At 38.3% G+C, this 13,409-nt stretch overlaps 1 long non-coding RNA gene and 1 pseudogene across 1 annotated transcript in view; one reads left to right on the top strand and one right to left on the bottom strand.

Moving 5' to 3' along the window:
- LOC132025101 (uncharacterized) overlaps positions 1–2,743 on the bottom strand; it is a 75,271-nt gene extending 72,528 nt beyond the window's left edge. The window contains exon 1 of the long non-coding RNA XR_009406415.1: positions 2,559–2,743. This is a non-coding gene — a long non-coding RNA (uncharacterized LOC132025101). The remainder of the gene's footprint in view (positions 1–2,558) is intronic.
- Positions 2,744–4,416: 1,673 nt separating this feature from the next.
- On the top strand, positions 4,417–6,427 carry LOC132024124 (GTP-binding nuclear protein Ran-like; annotated as a pseudogene).
- The last annotated feature ends 6,982 nt before the right edge of the window (positions 6,428–13,409 follow it).

Raw genomic sequence — 13,409 nt, 5'->3', positions numbered from 1 at the left:
GGGGGGTGGGGTTATGGACATTGGGGAGGGTATGTGCTATGGTGAGTGCTGTTGAAGTGTGTAAACCTGGTGATTCAGAGACTTGTACCCCTGGGGCTAATAATACCTTATATGTTTATAAAAAATAAAAAAATTAATTTAAAAAATAAATAAATAAAGTCTTTATGGTTTGCCTCCCTCTCTGTTTTTATCTTATTTTGTTGTTCTTTCCCTTCCCCTATGTTCATGTTGTTTCTTAAATCCCACATATGAATGAAATCATATGGTACTTGTCTTTGACTGCCTTAGTTTGTCTAGCATAATACCCTCTAGATCCATCCACATTCTTGCAAATGGCAAGATTTCATTCTTTTTGATGTCTCAGTAATATTCCATAGTGTGTGTATATATATTTCATATTACAAATTCCATTATATATATAATATATATATTACATCTCTTTATCCATTCATCAGTCAGTGGAAAATTGAAAGGAATATTTTTGTCCTTACCACATTTTTAGAGATTTTCTGTACCTATATCAGAATCAGCCAGATAGTTTTAAAGTTCCCTCAACCTAATTCTTTTTTTTTCTTATCAATATTTCTCCTACATGTGCTGCCATACTGATTTCTAGACTCTCAGTTGCTATTTTATTATAATTTTTATCCTTTTCTTTTACAGTGTTTTATTTTTTAGCAAGCTTTATAACCTCTTATAATTGATTCTTTGACAGTGACTCCAAATTCCACTATGCATTCCTTAATTCCAAACAGTATCTACGCATTCACTGAACAATTTGCTGTATCCACATTTAACCTGTTTGCAAACAGGTCTTAAGTTTCAATTGCACAGTCATAAAAATTTCATTTTCCCTTATTGTGTGTTAAATAAATTGTTAAAAGCAGATCACATTTACACATGAACTTCTTGACTATACTGTCTCAGAGTCGGTTGATAGAAATGATATACTTAACATACCCAGATCCTATGTCACCAGTCACCTGGCTGCCATTCTGAACTGGCAGTTGAATTCAGTTTACGTTGACACAGTTAACCATGAGGCAGAGGGGACTTCCAATCAAGCCCATCTCTTAGAGCCTGAGTAAGAACCACACTGTCTTTAATACTAAAAATGGGCAGAGAAGGATGACCAGGGTTATTTCTTCCCTTCACGACTGCAGGTTTTTTAGAGGCGTCACCTTCCTACCTTCACAACAAAATCAAAATCATGTTGTCAATTTGGAATCAATAGATCTTGGGCTGATGGTGTTTCGTTACCAGTGTTTAATTCCCAATTATACCCCTTTTTATAGTAAAACAGTGGCTATTCACAGTTGTCTATATTTAACTCCTTTGGTAAGTGGTGTGCTGAGGGGTATATGTATAGAGTCACTGACAATCTCTGAATTAGAAAAGATTTGGAAGCTCCTCAAGTCCATTAGTAAGAGGACTTTCCATTTATAACTTCCCCTACTTCTTGTGACATTTACTATTGTGAGAACAAATCTACTTTGCTGTTAATGGGAGTATTTGAGGGAATTATCGAGTAGGGCAGGACTCATGCATATAGATATTGACTCTGAACCTAAATCACGTGGCGCACATGCATGAAATTTAAGCAAAATCTCTGGAAGTTTCCACCAGTTGATCTCATGACGCACAGCAAATTCATTGTTTTTTGACAACTTCAGAAGGGCCACTCTTACTGCCTGTGCACCTAGACAGTGCGCCACTCAGATAAGGTCACCGTGAACATATGGCTAGATGTTTACTTCTGGTAATTCAGTTACTTCTCTTGCTGTCTAAATGTTGCTGACATGGAGACTTTAATTATTGGGATATGTTTTAGTTGCTAGGATACTCATTTTATAGGCAGCACTGAAGCATTTCTATTTAAGCTAGTTTTTAGCTTAAAATCTAAAGTGACAAAAGCCTTAGTACACTAATTAATTCTATACTTCTTATTCCAGAGATTTCAAAGCTACAGGCACTGTAATATAAAAATTACCCATACATTGGCTGATAACAAAAATAAGGGAAATTGACTCTTCTCCTTCGGCTTTATCATTTTTCTCAATTTAATTCCTAAGCACAAAAGTCAGTTCTGGGTCAAGCTAGGCCCAAAAGAGGATCCTGAACCCACCTTCTCCCACAAACACACCAAACCTACAGCTACATACGCAACAACTTCCCCTGCAAACAAAAAACAAAAAACAAAAAAAAACAAAAAACAAAAAACAAAAAACTAACAACTGCATGATTTCTACAGGTCTGAAAAAATGAGAGAAGGCCCACATCAAAAGGAATAGGAGAGGCTGGGACACAATCTCTCCATAAGCCCCTCTTCCAGCACAGCCACCCACAGTTGAGAGGGAACTGAAAACCCAGAGCTTCTCCTGAAGGAGCTAAGGGTTTGAACCCCACATCAAAAATTCCTAACTTTTAAGATCTGCACCTGAGACATGAACCTCCAAAACATCTAGCTTTGAAAAACAACAGGGCTCGCATCCAGGAAACCCCACAAGGCTACTGCAATCTGACAAGTACTCTTCAAGGGCACTAGTGCCCACACTCACCTCAGCAGGGCCTAGCAGGAAGTGGTTGGTCTAGAAGTGTAGACGTGAAGGGAGGACATCTGATTTGACACACTTCTGGGCGCCCGAAGGGGTGTTCTCTGGGATGGCGGATGGCAGGCACCTTCTCCACACTCTCCCTATGCATGGCTCCAGCTGGAAGATGCAATCTTTTTTTTTTTCTTTTCAACCCTAAGTACAGAAGTCATAGAGTGATATGAAGCCTTCATTATGAGAATTAACCATCATCTAGCTCCGCAGCTGTCTTTCTCCACTCCTAATTCTACACACCAGCAGCAATGACTTTTAAATGTGGCTACATATAGTTCTGAAGATGGTTTTCTTCATGTTGCAAAATAAGGTGTACTTAAAGCTTTCTTTATATTTCAAATATAGATTTTCTCCATTTCTTCTCTGCCATTTATATGAAGATTTAGATGATTTATATAATCCTCTCACTCCTCCTATGTCTTCTTACTACAGTTATTTGTTTTTGATTCCTTGACTGAGGAGTATTATGAAAGACAAATTTTATGAATCCCTTAATATATGAAGGTCTTTAACTTCATATTCACTCATGACTAATAATTTGACTGGCATAAGTATTCTAGGTTTAAAGTTACTTTTACTTTGAACTTTAAAGAATTACTCTGTAATCTGCTAGTGGTACTGATCCTGACATGTCCAAACTAGTTATGTCTTATTGTATTTATTACTTTCCCTTATAAAAAGCTTTTAGAATCCTCTATACTTGATTTTCTGAAATTTCTTACAGATGTCTAAGGTCATCTCACAGATGTCTCATTTCTCATGCAGAAGACTTTCCTATTTCAAGACCTGTGCTTCCCTTCAGTTCTGGAAATTCAGTTTAAAATTTCATTTTGGGAGGAATACTTTTCACTCCACTTTGTCAGCACTCTCCTGGAAATCTGATCAGTTGAAACTAACTTCTTGGACTGATCTTCCATCTCATGTATTTTCTTTTTTATTTTCTTTTTTAAACATCTTAATTCTATTTTATTTTTTTTCAGTGTTCCAAGATTCATTGTTTATGCACCATAACCAGTGCTCCATGCAATACATGCGCTCCTTAATACCCACCACTAGGCTCACCTAACCCTCACCCTCCTCCCCTCTGCATCTCATGTTATTTTCAAGGGGATTTCTTATCTTCAACAATTACATATGTATATATACATATATACATATACATATGTATATATGTATATATATGCTTGTATGCATATTTTTAATTTCTAAGAGTTCTTTTTGCTGTTATTCCTTTTTACTACATTTTCTTGATATATGGGTAGAATATAAATGTATTCTTGAATTTTTGTAGGCTATTAATTTAAAATGTGTGGGGAGAGGAGGCAAGGTTGTTTGTTTAACTTTCTTTCCTCCATATCAGTTTAAGTTATTTTTTCAATACTTTGAAGACTTTCCTCAGATAGGTAATGAATGTTTACTGTCTCCCCATATTTTAAATAAGTAGAGGGTCTATATCCACAAGCATCTGCTAACAGTAGACTCATTTGAGTTTGAGCAGCCAATAAATGGGCAGCTTCCTGGGGAACCCCTTCTAGGGTGAACATATATAGTAAGTAAAAGAATGGTCTCCCAAGGATGTCCACATCCTATTCTTCAGAATATGTTTGGTTATTTGGCAAAGGGGTATTAAGTTTGTAGACTGGTATAAACATTGCTAATTAGAATGGGGCAGTGGCAGAAGCCAGAACAATTTTGAGGAGCATGACAGAAAAAGTCTACAGTGACTTCAGCAGACCTTTAGTAGAAATATGGATAATAATGATTTCTTAGTAAAGACACAGAAAGAGGTGAGGAGCATGGTAGAGAAGGCATGTATCACTCTGAAGTATCCCTAAATCATAAGCACACTGCTGATAAAAACAGGACAGACATTAAAGGTGCTGCTGGTGAGAACTTAGAAGAAAATGAGGAATATACTATTGGCAACTTTCAGCTCCTTTCCCCCCGCCCCCCGCAGGTATAGAATTTCATCCTCTGGGTAGAATACAATGTATTTCTAAGTTTTTATAGGTCATTATAAGGGGATAAGGGGGAAAGGAGAGGGTGTTTGATTAATTCTGCTTCCTCAAGGGTCAGTTTTTCTGTTTGTGTTGTTCTTTCCTTCCCTGTAGACTTTCCTCAATTGTCTGGGAAAGAAAATCCTTGTAATGGAGTGGCAGACAGCTTAGCCGAACTGTGGCCTGTGGTTCTATAAAAAGCAAAACTTTTAAAAGAGAAATGTAGGTATTTAGTGGAGAAGATTCCAAGTCAAGTGGTGAAAGTGTGAATAGTTTTGTTTTGTTTCCCTTGCTGCTCATTAGAAAAGCGGAGAGGAAAGGGAGAAATTCAGCAAAGAATTGTTTACAAGGAATCAGGACTTCACACTTTGGGAACCTCAGCCTATTTAGACTGCAAGAGATGCTGAAATTACAAGACCACTGCCAGGAAATCATGCTCTAGAGAAACAACTGAGGGTGTCACTGAAGAGTTTCCCCAATAACTGAGAAAAATCAGTAGGTCAGAGTACTCAGACACGCCACAGATAACGCATGCCACACACAGATCTCCTCAGCCAGCTGAGCAAAAGCCACATTTGAGATGGGAATATCCAGGGACATGTCGGAAGGAGGGGCCTCTTGCTAATGAAGTGAATTCCTAGATATGCATGAGTGAAAGGCAGGGTTCTTGAAAATGTTCACCAGCAGATCACTACTAGCTCAGACTGAAAGGAACAGAGAGAGGATAAAATAAAAGGGTTGTATTTTTTTTTTAAATTATCATTAATAACACAATGCGAGTTTTCTGGAAGCCTAATTCACTCATTGACCTGTATCTTCAGATTCAGGTTCAGTACTTCTGGCAGGACTGCTTCATAGAAGATATGGTATATTTCCACCACAAGGTACATATTACCTAACTGTCTCTTTTTTGTAGGTGATGTTGTTAGCAATTGATGATTGCTGCTTAGACCCATTAATTCATTAGGAGTTGCAAAGCAACTCAGAATACTGATTGTATCATTTCTTCATTTACTAATTTTATTACTTATTGCCGCTGAATGTATTTTTCAAAAAGGTAAAATCATGACTTTCATGCAAATTTAACATAAACACACATCTAGGATTTTACTCAATTCATTACTGAGAAAATGTCATATACAAAAAGCAGTCCAGCCTCAGTCAGATGGGCTGGAGACACTTCTAGAAGCAAGAGCACAGTGGCTGCAACCCCAAGTCCAGTTGAAACTTATATTGGTTGGCGATGGTCCTGAAAAAACTACATTTGTGAAGTGTCATCTGATTGGTGAATTTGAAAAGATGTAACCACCTTATTGTTGAGGTCCATCCCCTTGTGTTCCATACCCACAAAGAACTTATGAAGTTCCTGGTATGGGCTATAGCTGGTCAGGACAAATTTGGCGGGCTGAGAGATGGTTAGGATATCCAAGCCCGGTATGCCACTATAATGTTTGATATAATATGAAGAATTACTTACAAGAATGTGCCTAGCTGGCATAGTGATCTAGTACAAGTATGTGAAAACATCCCCACTGTGCAATGGGGCAACAAAGTAGACATTAAGGACAGGAAAGGTAAGGCAAAATCTATTGCCTTCCACCAAAAGAAATTCTATGACATTTCTGCCAAAAGTCAATACAACTTGAAAAGCCCTTCTTGTGACCTGCTCGAAAACTAATTGGAGATCCTAACTTGGAGTTTGTCACCATGGCTTCTCTTGCCCCACCAGAGGCAGTCATAGACCCAGCTTTGGGAGCACAGTGTGGGCATGATCTAGAGGTTGCTTAGACCACTGCTTTCCCGGCTGAGCATGACAATCTGTGAGCAAGTGCAGCTGGAGCCCAGGGTCAGAAGACCAGTTGTTACAGGCAACTGTCCTGTGATGTCAGTGGTACAGCATGCGTGTCATTTCATTCTATACCTGAGCAGGTCACCTGTGTCATCTTTGGGATGCTGATGGAGATGAACAGACTTCAGAGTGAATACAGCAATTTAAAAAGTACCTTCATTTTTTAGACCTGCATATTTAGCTGTTTTGGAATGCAGTTGTTTGTTTCCTGAGCCTCAAATATAAGACTGCTATCATCACATTTAAAAAAAAAAAAAAAAAAGTAGTTCAAAGAACATTCTGAGGTGCTAGGAATTTATTATCAATTTAATAAAGGAATGTTAGAATCGGTTTTTTAGATCATATACCAAACTGGTCAGCATTTTATCTTTGGGGTTACCTTTTCCACTGGGCAGGAACAATTTGCTTATCTACTAGACAAAAATCTACAGGATAATATGTATTTAATACGTAACTTCACTTAGCCTATAATCTGTGATCTATTGTCTTATTGTATAGCTTCACTTATCTTTTTAAAAGTAAACTTCCCCTCATCAATTCTTTGGTCACTAAGAAGTACAATTCTAATATACAAGGCAGAGTAAATCCTGGATTCCTTTCCTTTATCTGCCTATATTCAAAAGTGAGCTTCTTAAATAAATCATGAAGACTTCATGGATTTTTAACATATCTGATGTGTTTCAACCCATTGTAACTGTGATCTGTATTATCCTTGTACTTTTTTAAATAAATGGAAGCATACTAAACATGTTTTTGAAAGAGACTAAAAAAGAAAAAGCTAGCAAAAGATTAATGTGAAAAGAACCAAAGCAAATTGGTTGGTAAGGATCTTCCAAATCTATAGTGTGCTTGTGGAAACTATAATCCCATGCAGAAATGGATACCATCTAGAACATAATAAACAGAGATAATATTATGAAGAGGATAATCAGAAAATCTCAGGTCTTCTTTCAAATTTCACAGCAAAATTAAATGCAATCAAAATGTTGTCCTAGAAAATTGCATCTTTAACACTTGAAATGAACAGAATCAAAACCTTTACATATAACTGTGAATACCAATTTTTTGATTAGTCACTTTGGCACTTGTGTGTAGATTATTAAAATTAGTATCATACAGTAAATATAAATTTCCTTTTATACATTCCATGATCCCTCTTAGCTTTCTAACTCAAGTCCCTTAGGAAGAGACTTCACTAATCTAGCATTGAATTGGGTTTTGAAGCCAATCTTTTACACAGCAATAGCTCATTTGGCAAAATAATTTAATTACAGAAATGTGACACACATGAGCATGTTTGCAATGATTAATGAATCACTTCATAAAAAGTGAATTGCCAATGAGCTGAAAAATTTATGTATCAATTAAAACTCAAGAAAATAAGTTTATTGAATATTTTTATGAGCTAAATTAATCATTAGTTATTTTTAAATAAATATTTTTAATGACATGGAGAGTTAAGAATTTTAAAGCCAAGAACAACAATTTACAGTTGTTATCCTTACCTGAAATTCTTCTCTAAGTTAATTGCAATAGCTATAAATATGTTTCCCAAACCCATGTGGGACTCCAAGCTGCCTTTCTTATTCCTCACTTTTTAATTATTTGGGATGAGATGATAGGCAGCACCCTATCCCCTTACACCATTAAATCCATGAGTTTGTTTTGTTTGTTTGTTTGTTTGTTTGTTTTATAAATCCATGAGTTTTTCCTGGTGGAGTCACTGAGTTTATTTCCTTTGACTACTATTTCCCTGTTGCAGAAACCTCGACTTCTTCTAAATAAGTTTTTTTCCTGACATTTAAATTCTTTGGGGGAAATAGTGTAGATGACACTGGATAGGATGTTAAGCTGTGAAATGTGTATGTGTCTAAATACAAGCAGTCTAGGGGTGCCTCGGTGGCTCAGTGGGTTAAGCCTCTGCCTTCGGCTCAGGTCATGATCTCAGGGTCCTGGGATCGAGCCCCACATCAGGCTCTCTGTTGGCAGGGAGCCTGCTTCTCCCTCTCTCTTTGTCTACCTCTCTGTCAAATAAATAAATAAAATCATTAAAATAAATAAATAAATACAAGCAGTCTTGTAAGAGGGTCACAGTGAGTCCCAGGTGACCAAGGACAGCTGAAATGCACGTTACTGAAATTTCGTTATTATTTGTGGGACACAGTTTTAATATGCCTCTTTGAGATATCTTTAATCCATGTGTGAAAAACTTCTGTATATATATGTGTGTCTATTTAAAATGTAGTAATTTACCCTGGAAGCCAGCATTAGTTTATCAGAACCTTACAGAGCAGTCTATCCATTCTTAACCTAGAGATTCTTGGCTTGGATTCGGGAATATCAGTCTTTTGGAATACTTTTCACCTCTTGCATAATTCCTTCTCACTTTCCATTTCAGATTCCTCATTTACTGAATCTCTAAGTATCAGGCTGCTCTAGGATTCAGACTTTGAGTCTAGACAGAAAAGAGAACAGAATCAATTCTTCTCCGTCTAGACTTAATCCCTTAGTGATCTCACCCTACAGTAAGGCGCAAAACCCAGCTCTACACAAATAACTTTCTATCTCTAGGTTAGCTCTCTTCCCTGAACTTCAAGGGAGTATGTATACTTGAAAGCAACTCCATTATTCCAGTTTCTCAGGCCACAAATGTAGGCATCTTCTAGAATTTTTTACACCTCACAGCACATTGCGTTTAGTAGTAAACGGAACTGGCTCCAACTTGAAAATGTCCATAATTCAAAGACTTCTCACCACGTCCACCGCCATCAACCTGGATCACGTCATTGTCATATCTCCTGGAATACAGCATGGCCTCTTATCTGGTACATGAGGCAATTCCAGGCAGAAAACTGAAGACAAGTGTGAATTATTAAGGAGGATTTAGTCAAGGTACTATCTACAAAGGCCCAGGAGTAGGTACAGGAAATCAGAGAAGCGGCAACATGGAGAGAGGCACTGGCAGGAACTGTGGCCCTGGTGGGTGGACACAACCAACAGGGACCTGAAACAGCGGGAGAGGAGGGTAATAGTGAAATCTTGTCCTTCTCCCGCTCTCCCCCTGAGTGTTTCTAATTAATTGAATCCAATGCAAGCTAGAGTCAAAGAAGCTGATTAGTGGTTAATATAAGCCATACAGGTTAGCCCTGTGGGGCACATGGCAGCAAGAGAAGACTAGAGAGTGATGTCTACCACTATTCTCCCTTCTTCCTGACTTTTTTTTTCCCCAGCCCCCAGGCAGAAAAGTTGTGTGAAAACAAGCCAGACCTTGTTGGATGCCTGCTCCAAGCTCTCAGCAATTTTCTGTAGCACCTTAAAAGTCTACAAGGCCCCCCATCCAAAGCTCTTCCATTTTAATGACCTCATCTCTTATTCCTTTATGCAATTTTCTAGAGCGACACCACTCTCCTTATGGTTTCTTGAGCCTCCCAGGCACACATCTGCTTCGGGCCATTACAATTTACTGCTGTTGGCTTGAGCTTCCTTCCTCCGGTAATTCCACGTGACTCACTCCAGAATGTACTCGGACGTCACCCTCTTGGCAACATCGTTCCTGGCCATCTGGCTAATGCTCCGCCAGCCCTCACATCAAGTCCTGACTCACTTTTCTCCACAGAAAAATTCTATTTTCTATCCTCTTTCTACCTTCTCTTGTATTTTATATGAGATGTCACTTCAACATCTAATATATTTAGTTTAATGTGAGCTCCGTGAAGATAGGGGTTGCTGTTCTCCATGTCTAGATCAGGGCTGATCCAAAGAGATGCTTAATAAATATTTGTTTCTCAAGTGAATAAAACCAAAAAAGGATCTCACCTTCCTTTTCCTAAGAATTTTCCTATCATAAGATATTTGAAATCCTGTGAGTGCGGCAGGGTGTTCCATTTTTAACTGGTTTTATAGCCACACTTTAACAAGCCATGCATCCTTCCCTCTACCTCGCATCTGTGATGACCTGGGAAGGCAGGCAACGCGTGAAACACTGCAGCCTATTAATCCCTAAGAGTCAGATATTGAAACACACAGTAGCAGGAGAAGGAAAGCTTGCCCTCACCATACAATTTCAATTAGTAGTGGTGAGATTTGTAATATCCTCAGGAAGGAGAACAGGCCCTTAGCAATTTAAATTCTGAGCATACCGCCAACAGTAAACTGCAGGAAAGCATATCTGATGTGGGTGGTGATATAGAGGAGAATTAATGGGAAAAACTGTATTCTCACACTTCAAACATTATCATATGCCGTGGGGACTTACACTCTATCAGCAGCAAAGTACAAAACAAGTTACAGTGACTGACATGTTGGTCTGTCTCTATTTAGCAAACTGATTAGTCTCCCCTTTGGAAGATGATCATGGTATTTGTTTACCTTCAAAATGTTATATTATAAATGCTGCTTAAATAAATTAAAGTTACTTCAATTTAAAAACATGAGTAAGAGTGATGATGACCTAAACATGGTATTTAAGCTAAAGCAGAATCCCTTCTGTTTTGCTTTCCCCATCTGCACAATAATAAAAAACACACAAAGAGAGATTAGATGTCCTCAAATAACATTGGGATAGAAGAGTAAAATATTTCAGTGTATAATATCTCATGTTGAAAACTTATCTGTTTAAAAATATAACTGCCTTCAAAAATAAAATGTGCTTAAATTAGATACTGTGAGTAATTTCATGTTTTAAATATACCTGCTAATTACTACAACAAAACTATCCAGGAGACTTCTGATTATAGAAAAAACATATACAATGTAGTGCTCCTTATCAAAGTAATCAAACACTGGTTCCTAAAAGTAACTGGGTTTATATTTATTTGTGTTTCCAATAAATCCATATTAGTTCTTGATTTCCTAACTCCTCTCCACCTATTTATCAGTATAGTCCGCTTTTTGATCTCTAAGTAGAGCTCCTTTGGCCCTGAAAGTGGAGAAACAGAACACCCTGTACATTTCTGAATTACCAAAAGGAAACATAAAACCCTAAATGAATCTGCAATGTGAAAAAAAGAAAACATCCAGCTCTAGTCAAGATCAGACTACCTATTTGAATATATACATCAATTAACTGAGAAACACCACAGATAAAAAAAATGTGTCAGTCAACTCAGGGTCACACACACACGTGAATATATTAGAGCACATAAAACTTGAGATTCTCATGAGAACCAGATAAATCACAATCTTCCTATGTAATATATGCATGAAAATGTTTAGGTGATCAAATAATCAAGGTTTTCCTAGCTAGAATACATTTGAGATGTATTAACTTGAATCTGATAATGGATAAAGATGTGGTCCATATACACAATGGAGTATTATGCCTCCATCAGAAAGGATGAATACCCAACTTTTGTATCAATATGGATGGGACTGGAAGAGATTATGCTGAATGAAATGAGTCAAGCAGAGAAAGTCAATTATCATATGGTTTCACTTACTAGTAGAGCATAGGGAATAACATGGAGGACATTAAGAGAAGGAAAGGAAAAGTGAATTGGGGTAAATCTGAGAGGGGAGATGAACCATGAGAGACTGGACTGAGGAACAAACTGAGGGTTTTGGAGGGGAGGGAGTAAGGGGATGGGTGAGCCTGGTGGTGGGTATTAAGAAGCGCACATATTGCATGAAGCACTGGGTGTGGTGCATAAACAATGAATCTTGGAATGCTGAGGAAAAATACCTTATAAAAAAAATAAACAACTGAATAAAGAAAATCTATTTAGAGTCCAAATGTTCATTGGTACTCAACGCAACTTACCACCCCCCTGTTCTTGCTTCCTAGGGTGGCTTTCAGTATTCCAAACTGCCTAAGCCTTCTCCCACCTCATCTCACTAACTCCTGGCACAGAAAAATCAGCATCATCTCAAAAAACTTCCCAACTTTCTTCCTTTTGGGGCTATCTGATGTTCACCCTGCCCCTCTTTTAAGCACTTAATGCAGCAGTTTGAGGCTAAGAATGCCTGTTTTGTGTCCCAGCTCTACCCTTGCTAGCTGTATGTCCCCAATTCCCCATCGGGCATGAGGAAGCTCTTGTCCTATTTCAAAGAGAGGACACATGTACTGAGTCTGACACACAGCCAATGCTCAAGTGATTCAAGATCTATGCTGTGAAGGAGGAATCACATCTTAGATCTCACCCAACAACAAGCTTCACTGAATAGTAGCCAAGTAAACGCATGACAAACAGCATTCACGCATCTCTGGAGGACCTCAAGCTAGCCATTGCAAGTTCCCAAAAGTCCTTTTTTCAACACTGGGACATTTTCAGTTTCAGAGTAACGGTTCAGCAATATGTGTGTCCTCAAGTCAGCTCCGAGAAAGCCATTTCGTCTTGGGAGTTTCTTATGTTTTAGAGTTGGCTTGTCACTCAGGGGAACTCGAGTCTCCAGCCAGCTCAGCCCGGTGAGGTTGAGCAACTGCCTGGTGTTTGCCTCTTCCTGGCCTTCTGGCCTGGTGCTCCCACTTCCCCCTGCTGGTACCAATCACTTGAGGCTCTCCGACTTCCTCTTCCTATCTAAATCTCCACACTGAGTAGCCTGCCTAATAGCAGCTATCTCTGCTCTTTACCCCTTGAGCCAACAAAGAGAGGCTTGGAGGAGGCTTTGATCCACCTGATGGTCCTACAGCAGCCAATTAGCTTGTCAGTTGCCCAAAGGCAACTGGGCCGCATTTCTGCCATTTCCACATTTGGAGCACATTGCAATTTGCTTCCACATTTTGAGCCAGCCTTCCTCTTGCTACATCATGACAGCTGTTTCCTTCTTCAAATGACTTCACATGTGTTTCATATTCCAAAAATTAATCGTAGCTTTGTAACAACCAAAGGCAATCTTATTTTTTCAGTTTTGTTATTGACTCATAAACACACATATATAGATATAGGTGGGAAGAGGAACATACTGGACATATATCTCTATTTACATAATTGCATTTTCTAAGGATTTTGGTAGCTGACA

Source organism: Mustela nigripes, chromosome 9 (genome assembly GCF_022355385.1).
Source record: "Mustela nigripes isolate SB6536 chromosome 9, MUSNIG.SB6536, whole genome shotgun sequence".
NCBI lineage: Eukaryota > Metazoa > Chordata > Mammalia > Carnivora > Mustelidae > Mustela > Mustela nigripes.
Note: the sequence above shows the minus strand (reverse complement) of the source record. Positions and strands in the feature narration are given on the sequence as shown.